Source organism: Vulpes lagopus, chromosome X (assembly GCF_018345385.1).
Source record: "Vulpes lagopus strain Blue_001 chromosome X, ASM1834538v1, whole genome shotgun sequence".
In the NCBI taxonomy this organism is placed as follows: domain Eukaryota; kingdom Metazoa; phylum Chordata; class Mammalia; order Carnivora; family Canidae; genus Vulpes; species Vulpes lagopus.
The window spans coordinates 4,750,610-4,762,670 of record NC_054848.1 but is presented as its reverse complement, the minus strand read 5'-3'; the positions used below and the strand labels follow the sequence as shown (position 1 = coordinate 4,762,670).

At 41.7% G+C, this 12,061-nt stretch overlaps 1 pseudogene; it reads left to right on the top strand.

Moving 5' to 3' along the window:
* Window positions 1–1,144: 1,144 nt before the first annotated feature.
* Window positions 1,145–10,173, top strand: LOC121483101 (annotated as a pseudogene).
* The last annotated feature ends 1,888 nt before the right edge of the window (window positions 10,174–12,061 follow it).

The following is a 12,061-nucleotide window of genomic DNA, read 5'->3' as shown; positions in this document are numbered from 1 at the left end:
CCTTTGCTTCATAAAGGAAGTGTTTCACAGGGTTATGTGAAAATTTAAAAATTGCACATGTAAAGAAAAATAAGGTGTGTATGTGTATGCACATGTATGCAGGAACATAAAACGTGTACATGTATGTATATACATGGCACAAACATACAGACATGCATGTGTGTTCATACATATAAATATTTCATTTCCATATCTTTTGTCAGAATATCAGCAAGACTCTCTTATGCCCTATTCATCACAGAAAGTAGCCTTCTATGGCTTATCATTATGGTGAAGGTTACTTGTGAGTTTTTGGTTAGAAAACATTTTCCAGGGGCACCTGCATGGCTCAGTCCAAAGAGCATAAAACTCTGGATCTCAGAGTCATGAGTTTGAGCCCCATGTTGGGTGTAGAAATGAAAGAAGAAAAGAAGAGAGGAGGGGAGATGAGGTGAGGTGATGGGGAGAAAGAAGAGAAGAGAAGAGAAGAGAAGAGAGAGAAGAGAAGAGAAGAGAAGAGAAGAGAAGAGAAGAGAAGAGAGAGAAGAGAAGAGAAGAGAGAGAGAGAGAGAGAGAGAGAGGAAGAGAGAGGAGAGGAGAGGAGAGGAGAGGAGAGAAGAGAAGAGAAGAGAAGATTTTCCATATGAACTCACTGGACATTGATCGTTGGCACAAGCTCCTATCACATCAGGTTACACAGCTGCCCCATTGTTTCAATCCTAAAGAGTTATATTGCACTTTCTATGTCAAGTTCACAGTTTATAGAAATTTAAGGCCTTCTGAATGTAGTCTGACACTAACATCTTACAGCAAGTCTATCCATCTTGAACAACACATTCTCTGCCATATTCCAAGACTTAGTCACACCCCATCAATGAAGAGACAGGTACGCATGTCTCCGCGTTAGTACACTTAGTTTATTATTCATATCCTGTGTTTCAGCCATATCCATACCTGAGGTTATATCTGTAGGTCCATCTCTGTGTCCTCTATGAGTATATATGGGATTCGAGCTACAACATGTCATTTGTGGCTTTCACTGCTTTTGTAACTTGACTCGCTATTTATGAGGAAAAAAATACGAAGAGAGAAAATATTTGTAGACCTCATACTGTTCCTGTGTTTCAGTTACTCTGCTTTTAAAACCACATTGAGACCACCTGTAATGGCCCACACAGTAAGAGTGTCACAGTACAATGCACCTCAATGTTTGTCTCTCCAGGACCGGGTGTTCACAAAATATGAATTAAGTGACAACGTGGTCCTAATGAAGATCATGCCACAGAAAGAGACCATTTCCCAGAGTAATGGCCCCTTTCAGGTACAAAAATGCCAGGGCAAGGCAGGGGGCCTTCAGCTGGTTTCAGCTTCCCAATTCTGTAGGCTTTCTTCTGTAGCAGACACTGATTTAGGTATCAAGATCAGTGCGTTGGATTGAGAGCGATGGTTTGCTGACTTCCTGGCGTAGACATTTTTCTCTTTGTCCTAGACCTTGGTTTTCATTCATTGCTGATATCAAAAAAAGTCATTTTAAGAGCATGTTCTACATCTCCATAGGTGAACTATTTGATTGTTAAGTTTTGCTTTAGCTATCTTTGACAGGAATTATCTCTATGATGTTCCTTCTCAAAGATTCAATGGGGAGCAGGTGTAAACGCAGATTGCCACCAGGCCCCACACCAGACTGACCAAATGACATTCTGAAACCAAGAAGATTGCCAGGTGATCTGTACGTGTCTAAAAGATTGAGAAGCACAGAAGTCAGGCATGGCAAGGCATCTCATTTTGCAAATTTAGGCCACCGCTTTCCAAATTTGGATACACACTACAAATTACATAAGGAGATTTACTACGAGATTTTGTTATAGTTCTACGGAAGCACTGGCACTTTGTAAATATACCCCTCCTTTGGGGTAATAGGCAACTGCCAATGATATGGGAAACAGAGGTAGAAGAAAATATATTTCCTTACTACCTACAACAAAGACATCTCAAGAATTCTTTCTTGGCCATCGGCTTCAAACTCTAATGTCTTCTCTACATCACCAAGATGAAGAACTTGGTTTTAATTAGTATTGAGAAGAAAATTAAAAAAAAAAAAACTCTAGGCTTTGCAAAAACCAAATATAAAAATTGATTTGTACCTCCCCACACACATACAAAGATTTTTTTTTTAAATCAAAGTAAAGAGCTGATCATGGATGATTAGAATTAAAAAATGAAGTCATATTTGGGCACCTGCCTGGCTCAGTCAGTAGAGCATATGACTCCTGATCTCAGGGTTGTGAGTTCAAGCCCCATGCTGGCTGTAAAGATTAGTTAAAAATAAAATCCTTAAAATAATACCTTAATAATGCATATAGTATAAAAAAACATGAACTGAGTGGATTTGAAATTATTTGCAGGGCCACCTGGGTGGCTCAGTGGTTGAGCATCTGCCTTTGGCTCAGATCATGATCCTGGGGTCCTGGGATTGAGTTCTGCATCAGATTCCCCACAGGGAGCCTGCTTCTCCCTCTGCCTTTGTCTTGGCCTCTCTCTCTGTCAGAGTCTCTCATGGACAGATAAATCAAATCCTTAAAAAAATTAATTAAAAAAAAGGAAATATTTGCAAAGAGAACCTAGACACTATTGGGACCAAGTGGAACTTTTAAATACTGAGAATGTTTATTCCTGAGTGCCATACAACCATCTCATTCTGAGACTTTAAAGATGCTGACACCTGCACACATCAAGAACTCAAGTATCTGAGATTATTACCTACGTGCAAGTCAACAGGCTACCTGCAAGTTTCATTAATGTTGGTAGAAGATGAGAGATCCCGGGTCAGAGAAGAAGGAAAGACTGTTATTCACAACACAGCGGGAGCACGAACACTACCATATTTTCATCAGTTCCGCCTGCCCCAATATCCTTCAGGGTGACCCACATGTGCTGAGATGGAGCCTCCACGAGATGTGGGTTAAGTTATGGAGAGAAATCCTGAGTTTAAAGGAACCTGAATGCTTTATAACAGAAAGTACATACTGAGCACCAGCGTGGTACCCTTATCTTTCCAGTAACACAAAAAATAGCATACCAAAATTGTGAAGGATTGGGTTCGGTAAAACTTTAATTCCAACAGGTTAGGTCATCTCAATGTAATAACAGTAAACAAAAAAAAATATATTTGAAAAAAAAACTTGCAGTTTAAATTAATGAAAACTGGGTTATGTACTTTCCAATTAGGCCTTCTTTTTAAAAAGATCTTATTTATTTATTCATGAGACACAGGCAGAGGGAGAAGCAGACTCCACGCAGGGAGCCCGATGCGGGACTCGATCCTAGGACCCCAGGATCAGGACCTGAGCCAAAGGCAGACGCTCAACGAGCCACCCAGGAGCCCTCAATTAGGACTTCTTAATGAAGAATTTTGCCTTTGTGTGCGTCCCATCAGGCCAAAATTTTAAACAGTAATAGAAGTATCCATGGATATTTTTCCATTACTTTCATTAAATCATTTTTCTAAATCAAAGATTATTAAGTATGCCTTGACTCTTAACATATTAGTAAATTAAAGTCAAATATTAATGCTCATTACCATAATAAAACACTGAAGCTGAGAATCTGTAAAAAGGAAGCATTGGGGGCGCCGGGGTGGCTCACTCGGTTAGGCGACTGCCTGTGGCTCAGGTCATGATCCTGGGATCTTGGGATCCAGCCCAGCATCTGGCTCCCTGCTCAGCGTGGAGCCTGCTTCTCCCTCTCCCGTGTCCCCTGCTGTTCTCTCTCTCTTTTTCTCTCTCTCTCTGTCTCTCTGTCAAATAAATAAATAAAATCTTAAAAAAAAAAAAAAAAAAAAGAGAGAGGCACTGACCATATAATTACATTCTCAGTCATGAATTTGCTGGTGACATAAATTGAAGGCAATAGGAATGACAACTGGTATCCCTTAAGGGATAATAATTTACCAGGCACTGCGCTAAGCCTTGTGTGTAAACGTACCGTTTAATTTTAACAAAACCTTGGCGTCCATCCTGTTACAGGCATACCTATTTCATGCATCAGGATGTGGAGGTTTAGAGAATCTGCATAGTTCAAAAAGTCACATTAACTGCAGCAAGGCTCTGAAGGCAGACACAAGCAAGTTATTCACATCCACACCTCTGCCAATGAAAACTTAAATAAAGAACAGCTTAAACATGGACCCTAAACACATCTGATTCTATAGACAAAGTAATTGTTTCATATATCTTGCACCTGGGGCATACGTGAAACTGGTACATTGTATATCTCTTTACAGTGGATTGAAAACTATTTAAATGAAGAAAACACCTAAATTTGTGCCACCTAAGCCTTATGTAAAATTACACTGTATTTATGGTCTCCTGGATGTTAGGAACACATGCACATTTTCATCCGCTGTCTCATTTTATAAAAACAAAAATCTAGGAATGTGCACAATCTCATTTTCTTTTAAAGATCTTATTTATTTATTCATGATATACACAGAGAGAGAGAGAGAGACCCAGGCAGAGGGAGAAGCAGGCTCCATGCAGGGAGCCCGACGTGGGACTCGATCCCGGGTCTCCAGGATCACGCCCTGCGCTGAAGGCAGCGCTAAACCGCTGAAGCACCTGGGCTGCCACAATCTCATTTTTTTAAAACAATAAGGCTTATTCTTTGTATTTCATTCACATTTCCTTCGTATGCAGGCACACATTTTACAGCTGCGATCTTGCCATGAATAAAATTTGGGTTTTGTCTTTGTCATTTAATTGACAAATATTTTGAATGTTGTTCTATAAACATAGGAATTATCATTTTAATGCTGTGTGTTAGTTCTATCAGTTTACAAAACATTTTTCACTCCTTTACCCACTAATATGGGGTTATTTTAATTCCCCTTTTCATTCTTTGGAATGTTTATTTATTTAAAGCATTATTAAAGAGTAAAGTAGACATTCATTTATATTCTACTTTAAATGTCTTTATGAAATGGACAATCAGAAACTTTGAACCAACAATGTGTGATACCAAAACTCTCATTATAAACTTACTCGGAGGGATCCCTGGGTGGCTCAGGGGTTTTAGCGCCTGCCTTCAGCCCAGGGTGTGATCCTGGGGCCCCGGAATCGAGTCCCACGTTGGGCTCCCTGCATGGGAGCCTGCTTCTCCCTCTGCCTGTGTCTCTGTCTCTCTCTCTGTGTCTCTCTCTTTCTCTCTGTGCCTCTCATGAATAAATAAATAAAATCTTTAAAAATAAATTAAAAAATAAAATAAACTTACTGGGACAGTGTATTTTATTATATATCCCCAGTCTCTAAATGTATGAAAGTAAAACCAAGTGTCATTTTTTTTTTGTCCGAGTGTGACTGGTTGCAGGGAGCAAAGCCATCTCAGGCTAACTCAAAAACCATTGGTACAATTTTCAACCACAGCTGGAGGCAAAGGTAAATCTATAAAACAGGGCGAAGAAGAAAAGAAGGGCTAAAGAGGAGGAAGACCAGCAGGAGGGGCTCCTGCCATTTTATTCACTTTCACTTGTCCTTTCCTACCACCTCTCCGTGTAGTCTTCCAACAAGAACCAACACAATCTCTTGAATCTTTTAAGGACACAAACTCTCTAGAGAATATTCGAGTTACCCTCCATCTAGCCATGGATTCTGATCCAATTCCACCCTCCAGCCACTAACTTCCCCATGAATTGCTGACACAACCATTGTACCAGCGAGCAGGGATTGCCAGTTCAGCAGGACCTGGGAGTTGAGGAGACTCCTCAGAGAAGAGAGGAAGTTTTGTTGAAGACCTGACCTGCACTGAGATGACCTGGAGATCTGGGTAAAATGCAGATTCTGATTCTGTACATCTGAGAAGCTGCTTTTCTTTCTTTTTCTTTCTTTCTTTCTTTCTTTCTTTCTTTCTTTCTTTCTTTCTTTCTTTCTTTCTTTCTCTTTCTTTCTTCTTTCTTTCTTTCTTTCTCTTTTTCTTTTCTTCTTTCTTTCTTTCTTTCTCTTTCTTTCTTTCTTTCTCTCTTTCTTTCTTTCTTTTTTTCTTTCTTTCTTTTTCTTTCTTTTTCTTTCTTTCTTTTCCTTCCTTCCTTCTTTCCTTCCTTCCTTCCTTCCTTCCTTCCTTCCTTCCTTCCTTCCTTCCTTATCTTCTTACTTTCTTCTTTCTAAGATTTTATTTATTTATTCATGAGAGACACGTAGAGAGAGGCAGAGACACAGGAGGAGGGAGAAGCAGGCTCCCTGCAGGGAGCCTGACGTGGGACTCTATCCCAGAACTTCAGGATCAAGGCCTGAGTAGAAGGCAGGTGCTCAACCACGGAGCCACCCAGGTACACCCAGAATATGCTTTTCTAATGAATTTCCACGTGATGCTCCTGACTTGGAGACCAGGACTTGAATCACAAAAGGAATAGGCCACTGGTTCTCCAACTTGGCTGCACAACAGACTCACCACGAGTGGTTTAACATAGTAATTTAAAAATCCTGAAAGTGAGAATTACATTGCTTCTCAGCAAGGGCAATTCTCTTCCCCAGTGGATCACTGGCAATATCTGGAGACGTCTTGGTAACCACAAGGTAGACAAGAGATGCTAGGCTACATGCATAGAAAAGTTCAAGTGAAAGATGCTGCTTGATACCTTGGAGAGCACAGGACGACCCCCAAGAAAGCAATATCCAGCCCCAATGTCAATGCTCGCAACGTTGAGAAACCTTTGAGGAGCTCTTACTCCAAATCATGCCCAGCCCCCTTGCTGTTTACTTGTGTAAAATCAACGTCCAAATACTTCACTGATGGATGGTTGGCGAATCTATGTTAACACATTAACTGAGCAATGGGTGTTAATAATTGGCTTTCTATAACCTTGACACAGAATCGCAAAAGCCAGTGCTGTATTCAGCTCTGCTATCAAACACAATAGGACGGGAGGGGAGAAGTCTGCCTATTTTGGCAAATTTTGGAGTGCCGGCCCTTGAAATTGTTCTTTAAGTTCAACGATGAATCCTGCAAGGCAGATTTCTGAGAATGATTCATTGTATTGTGATGCTTTTAAATCTCAAATTCCTTAGGAAAGGCTTCTCTGTGTGTTTGAACATGTTATTCTTTGCATTGTGCAGTGTAGCTAAGTGCTTTATAAACAGGGTGTTTTATGACCTACTTGAAAAGTAAACTACCCTACATCTGCAGGATGAAAGTGGAGGCTGGCTTGTACCACTGAATCAAAGAGATAAACTTAACACTCTGCAGAAAGTTGCAGGGGATGCTTCTTGGAGAACCACTCAGGAAAGGCTTTTTATGAATTTTATTTCATGCAGTAGCTTATCTTGTATTTTCTGTATTTCCTTCAGAACGCTGTGAAAATTCTTCACGGAAGGAAAAAACCCCTCAGTTGGCATTTTTCATGCAGCACAGAAATCAGATATATGTATCAAACAAATAAAAAGAAAGCATATTTGTTACCTAGAACTCCAGAAGCAAAAAAAAAAAAAAAAAGAATATCAAAAGACTGGAAAATGCTAATTATCAAGAAGTAAAAAATTGTAAAATTCCAAAAAATTACATTAATGAAAGTCTTCATTGCTAATACCAACTGTTTCCTCATAGCTACATAAGTGAAAAAACATACGAATAAACCAATGACCATCAACTTTTGATGAGCGTGTGTATATGTCTGTGTATGTGCACATAAGTATGGACGTATGAACGCAGAGGCCAAGGGTAGGATTTTTACATAAATGAGCTTTAAGCTTATGTTGGGGTTATTCTATCCGCATGAAAACACATCTATTTTATTTTGTCACCTTATTATTACATTAAAAAAAACAAAAAAGGGGTGCCTGGATGGCTCCCTTTTGGAGCCAGCCAGCCAGTGATTGTCTGCCTTTGGCTCAGGTGGTGATCCCAGGGTCCTGGGATCAAGTTATGCATCAGGCTCCCCCTAGGGAGCCTGCTTCTCCCTCTGCCTGTGTCTCTGCGACTCTCACGAATAATATTAATAATAAAAAGACAAAGTAAGAGTAGTTAAAGAATAGAGGGTATCATGAACAGTATGACTATCACTCCCAACCGTTGAACTGATCAACCAAAGATAAGCACTGATTGCTAAATATTCTACAATGTTAGGTCCTTACAGAGACTCAGATTCCAAAGGAGCATATTTCAGTGCTTCTGGACATAGTCTGTGTATGAAACAGATTCAGACCTTAGCATTCCCCTATTTTTTTTCAGCTTAAGAAATAAATTTTGGTTTAGTCCCAGCACATTAAAAAAATGAGAGAAACTGGGCACTCAGATTTTCTGTAAGAGCTCTGAGCTGTTCTTCCAAGGAAGAGCTGCCCTAGCTGTCCAGACCAAATCAAAGAAAACCTTAGCCAACCCCAACACAAGGAGTATCGTGATGGTGGATGATGTTCACGTTCCATTTTTGCAGGCAGGCACAAGGAAGAAGGACCTGATGCCATATGGTTTGGCTACAGCAGCACTTTCAGGTTTGTAGCCTCAGACGCACGTCCCAAAGGAAGTCATCGATTGTATCATCTTTGGTCCAGATATATAGGAAGTGAAACTAGCCATGTCGCTAGAGAGGCTGCATGTGGAGCTGGCTTCCCTGACAAAGACTCCTGCTCACGCTGTCACCGCGGTTTCATCTCTGTTCACCCAGCCAAGACCACAGGTGTTGGCTTGATAGCTTCTGGGCAGTGTGGCGTGGTCATGACAGTCTGATGTCTGTATTGTCATTCAAGGAAAATGAGGAAAATGGTTCTTGATCTCAATGAGGCCAAGACTCCAGGTCAGCAAGTGTCTTTAATCTCTAACTTCAGATTGAATTTCCATTGTGGGAGTTCCCTACAGTGACCAAGTTCTTCACCAGTGAGAAAATGGGCCCTTCTGCAGATGGGCTGGCCACTGCCTTAGCCGATTCCCAACCGGACCAGGATGAGTGCGTGCTGTGCTTACAGCGTGGCCACAGGACTCCTGTCTGATGCTGTATCCTTCAAAATACCAGAAACAGATACAGTTCACAACGATAATGGCATTTGTCCTTCATCTCTGGAGCAGATGGTCAAACTGAAACCTGCATCCATCAAGACCCGTGGCACACGGACAGCTGCAAATTCTTTCATGACTGATGGTAGATCTGCAATGCTGATTATAGGAAAAGAAAAGGCTCTGGCTACCCATTATAATCCAAAAGCATATGTGTGAGATTTTGTGTATGTTTCCCAGAATCCAAAAGATCAACTTTTACTTGGACCTCAACATATGCTACTCCAAACGTTCTGGAAAAGGCAGTATTAACAATGAATGAAATTGATGCTCTGGAGTCTCACGGAGCATTCTCAAGTCAGTTGGTGGCTGATTTTAAAGCCATGGATTTTGATTGGTTTGCACAAAACTACCCAGGAAGAAAAAGATCAAGGTTGGATAAGCCTCTTTGGAGAAATTTAACAACTGGGTGGACGGCTGTCCCTGGGACACCAATTGGGAGCTAATGGCTGCAGGTTGGTCAAGGCGGCTGCTAAGAGATGGAGGAAGAAAGGAGGCCAGTATGGCTTAGTGGACGCCTGTGCTGCTGGAGGGTAGGCCATGCTCTGCTCCTAGAAGCTTATACAAAATGAGAGAGAGAGAGAGGTGACGTGGAGTTTCTGTGCCACACTCACGAGAAGCAGTGCCATTCTCGTGCATGACGAAATGACATCCGTAGCTCTCAGCTCCTCTTAGGAAAACAGAATTTGTGGCCTTCTGTTAACTACTTTGCAATTGAGCCTTGCTGGTGTTCTGAGCTTTGCAGCAATCACGGCTTACTGCTCTTTAAGGGACTTCTTAGTGATCAGAATCTCACGCAGTGCTACGTTTAAGCAACTGTTTTTGTTCTCTATTTTCATTAAAGACTAACTGAGTGGGTGCAATTTGGGAAAGAGTTTAGCTGAGATTTGGAATCGTGTCTGTAACATTTCCAAATTATACACCTTTGCTATTTGTGACCTAAAGATAAGTGTTTTCTATAAAATGCAAACCAATGTGCCTAAAGAAGCTTACTTATGGAAAGATAATTCAGTTTAAATGTCACTGAAAAACTTACGGCAAATGTTTATTTTTTAAAGAGGTTATTTATTTATTCATGAGAGACACGGAGAGAGCGAGAGAGACAAAGGCAGAGGGAGAAGCAGGCTCCATGCAGGGAGCCCGATGTGGGATCACTCCGGGATCACAGACGCTCCACCACTGAGCCACCCAGGCATCCCACGGCCAGTATGTACATATATAAGGACCCTGTTAACCTTAATAAGGTGGGAAAGTATTAAAGAAAATAAAAGAAATAAATCATATATTTCGTTTTTTTCTTGTAAAAAAGCAAGTTGGGGGTATCAGCTAACTTCCCCGAATCTGCGATGGGGATTTGTATCTAGTATTTATGGAGTAGATGCTGTGAAAATTTTATTTACATTTCGCGCATGTGTCATCTTCACAGAAACATGCTGAAGTAAGATGCAATTTATATACAAAGAGAGTGAGACATGCATATTCTTTGCAGGAGGCCAATATTGGAATTGGGGTCTGAACCCAAAGCCGAGGGTCCTGGACTGTATCTTGCTCCGTCCTGTCACTAGGGACATTCCTCCATCTTCTCCAGGAGGTGGCTGCCCAGAGTCATTCGAATGCACATTTTGACTGGAAACCTGGACTGGTCTCCTCAGCATTTCAGCCAACACACTGATGGTGCAGATTGATTAGGTAAGAGGTTAACGGCCAATATGGAGGAAGAGGTGACTAAGACAACTGGGTGAGTTCCACCACAGCCAGCTCCCAAATATGACCCTGGATCTTGTCCCTACGTTTGCAAGTGTGATTCTCTTCAGCGACCTGACTTCTTCCTCTCTGGGGTAGAGCAAGGTCTGCAAGGTTTGCAAGGTCTGTAGTGTGGACATTGCAAATCATCCGCAGCTAACTGGGATGGCCTGCCAGGCCTGGGGATGGCCCCCTGCGTTCACATCATTTTACTAGGGCGTCCGGGGTGGCACTCCAGCAGCGCTGAGCAGGCGTGTAGACATGTGGGGGAGTCACACGCGGCGCTAGACACAGAACCACAGCCTCGTGAGTGCAGTAAAGTGGGGACACATTCCTGGAGGGAACACGGGAGCCCCAGACATGACTGGCTTCTTTGGGCTTTGGCCAACCCCTCGTTAATGAGGAGCAGTGATCCTGCCCTCCCACCATGCTCTCAAAGGACGTCTTGGAAGAATCATGTGCGAAATCATTCTGTAAACCGATGGTGGAAAACTCTGTACATCAAATCACATTATTACGCTGTGTGCTTTCCTGATGTTAACAATGCAGACGCTACTCATAGGCACGTATTTTGAACCTCTGTGACTTTAGAGGTTAACTTCTGTTCATTATTACCAAATAACTATTTATTGTTTAATCTAATAATACATGTTTATGTTACATTAATAAGATGTGTGTGTGTGTGTGTGTGTGTGTGTATTCTGGGTGGACATTCTCTAGTTTGGTCATTTTTATCTTAAAAGGATCCTTTGAAATAAAATTGCTTCCCATGTGTTTCAAAGGACTTTCAAGCCTTGATTTATCGACAATTATCTGTGTAGGACTAAATAGGTGTCCTTTATGGAAATGCCAGACATAAGCCCTTTAAACTTTGAATTTTCAAGCTCTGTAGAGTTGGCTCTCGTGCATTACAGTGAGGATACGCTCTCTCTTTAGGGTCATCAGCTTAAAGATGAGCACAGGATGTTTGGCTAAATTAGGTGTACAAGGAGACGTTAGCATATGGGCTCAATTCCAGGCAGGGAGTCAGGTGAATGCTTGTGAAGGCATAGCTGCAAATACTGGTTTTCAGGTGAAGCCCCATGTAGAGAGGATGCACCACGGAGGAGGGGAAGGGGGAAACGCTGCAGGCATAGTTATTCTGAGGGTATGGCTATGCTCTGGGTGCAGCTACCCAGCTGTGTCCACTGGAAACTTCTCTGGCAGCATGGAGGCTGATGCTGACACAAGGGGAAATCACATGCACTCAGAACAGGCACTAAGTGAGATTAAGGGACAGAAGCCCGAGCCTTGTCAGCCTTAT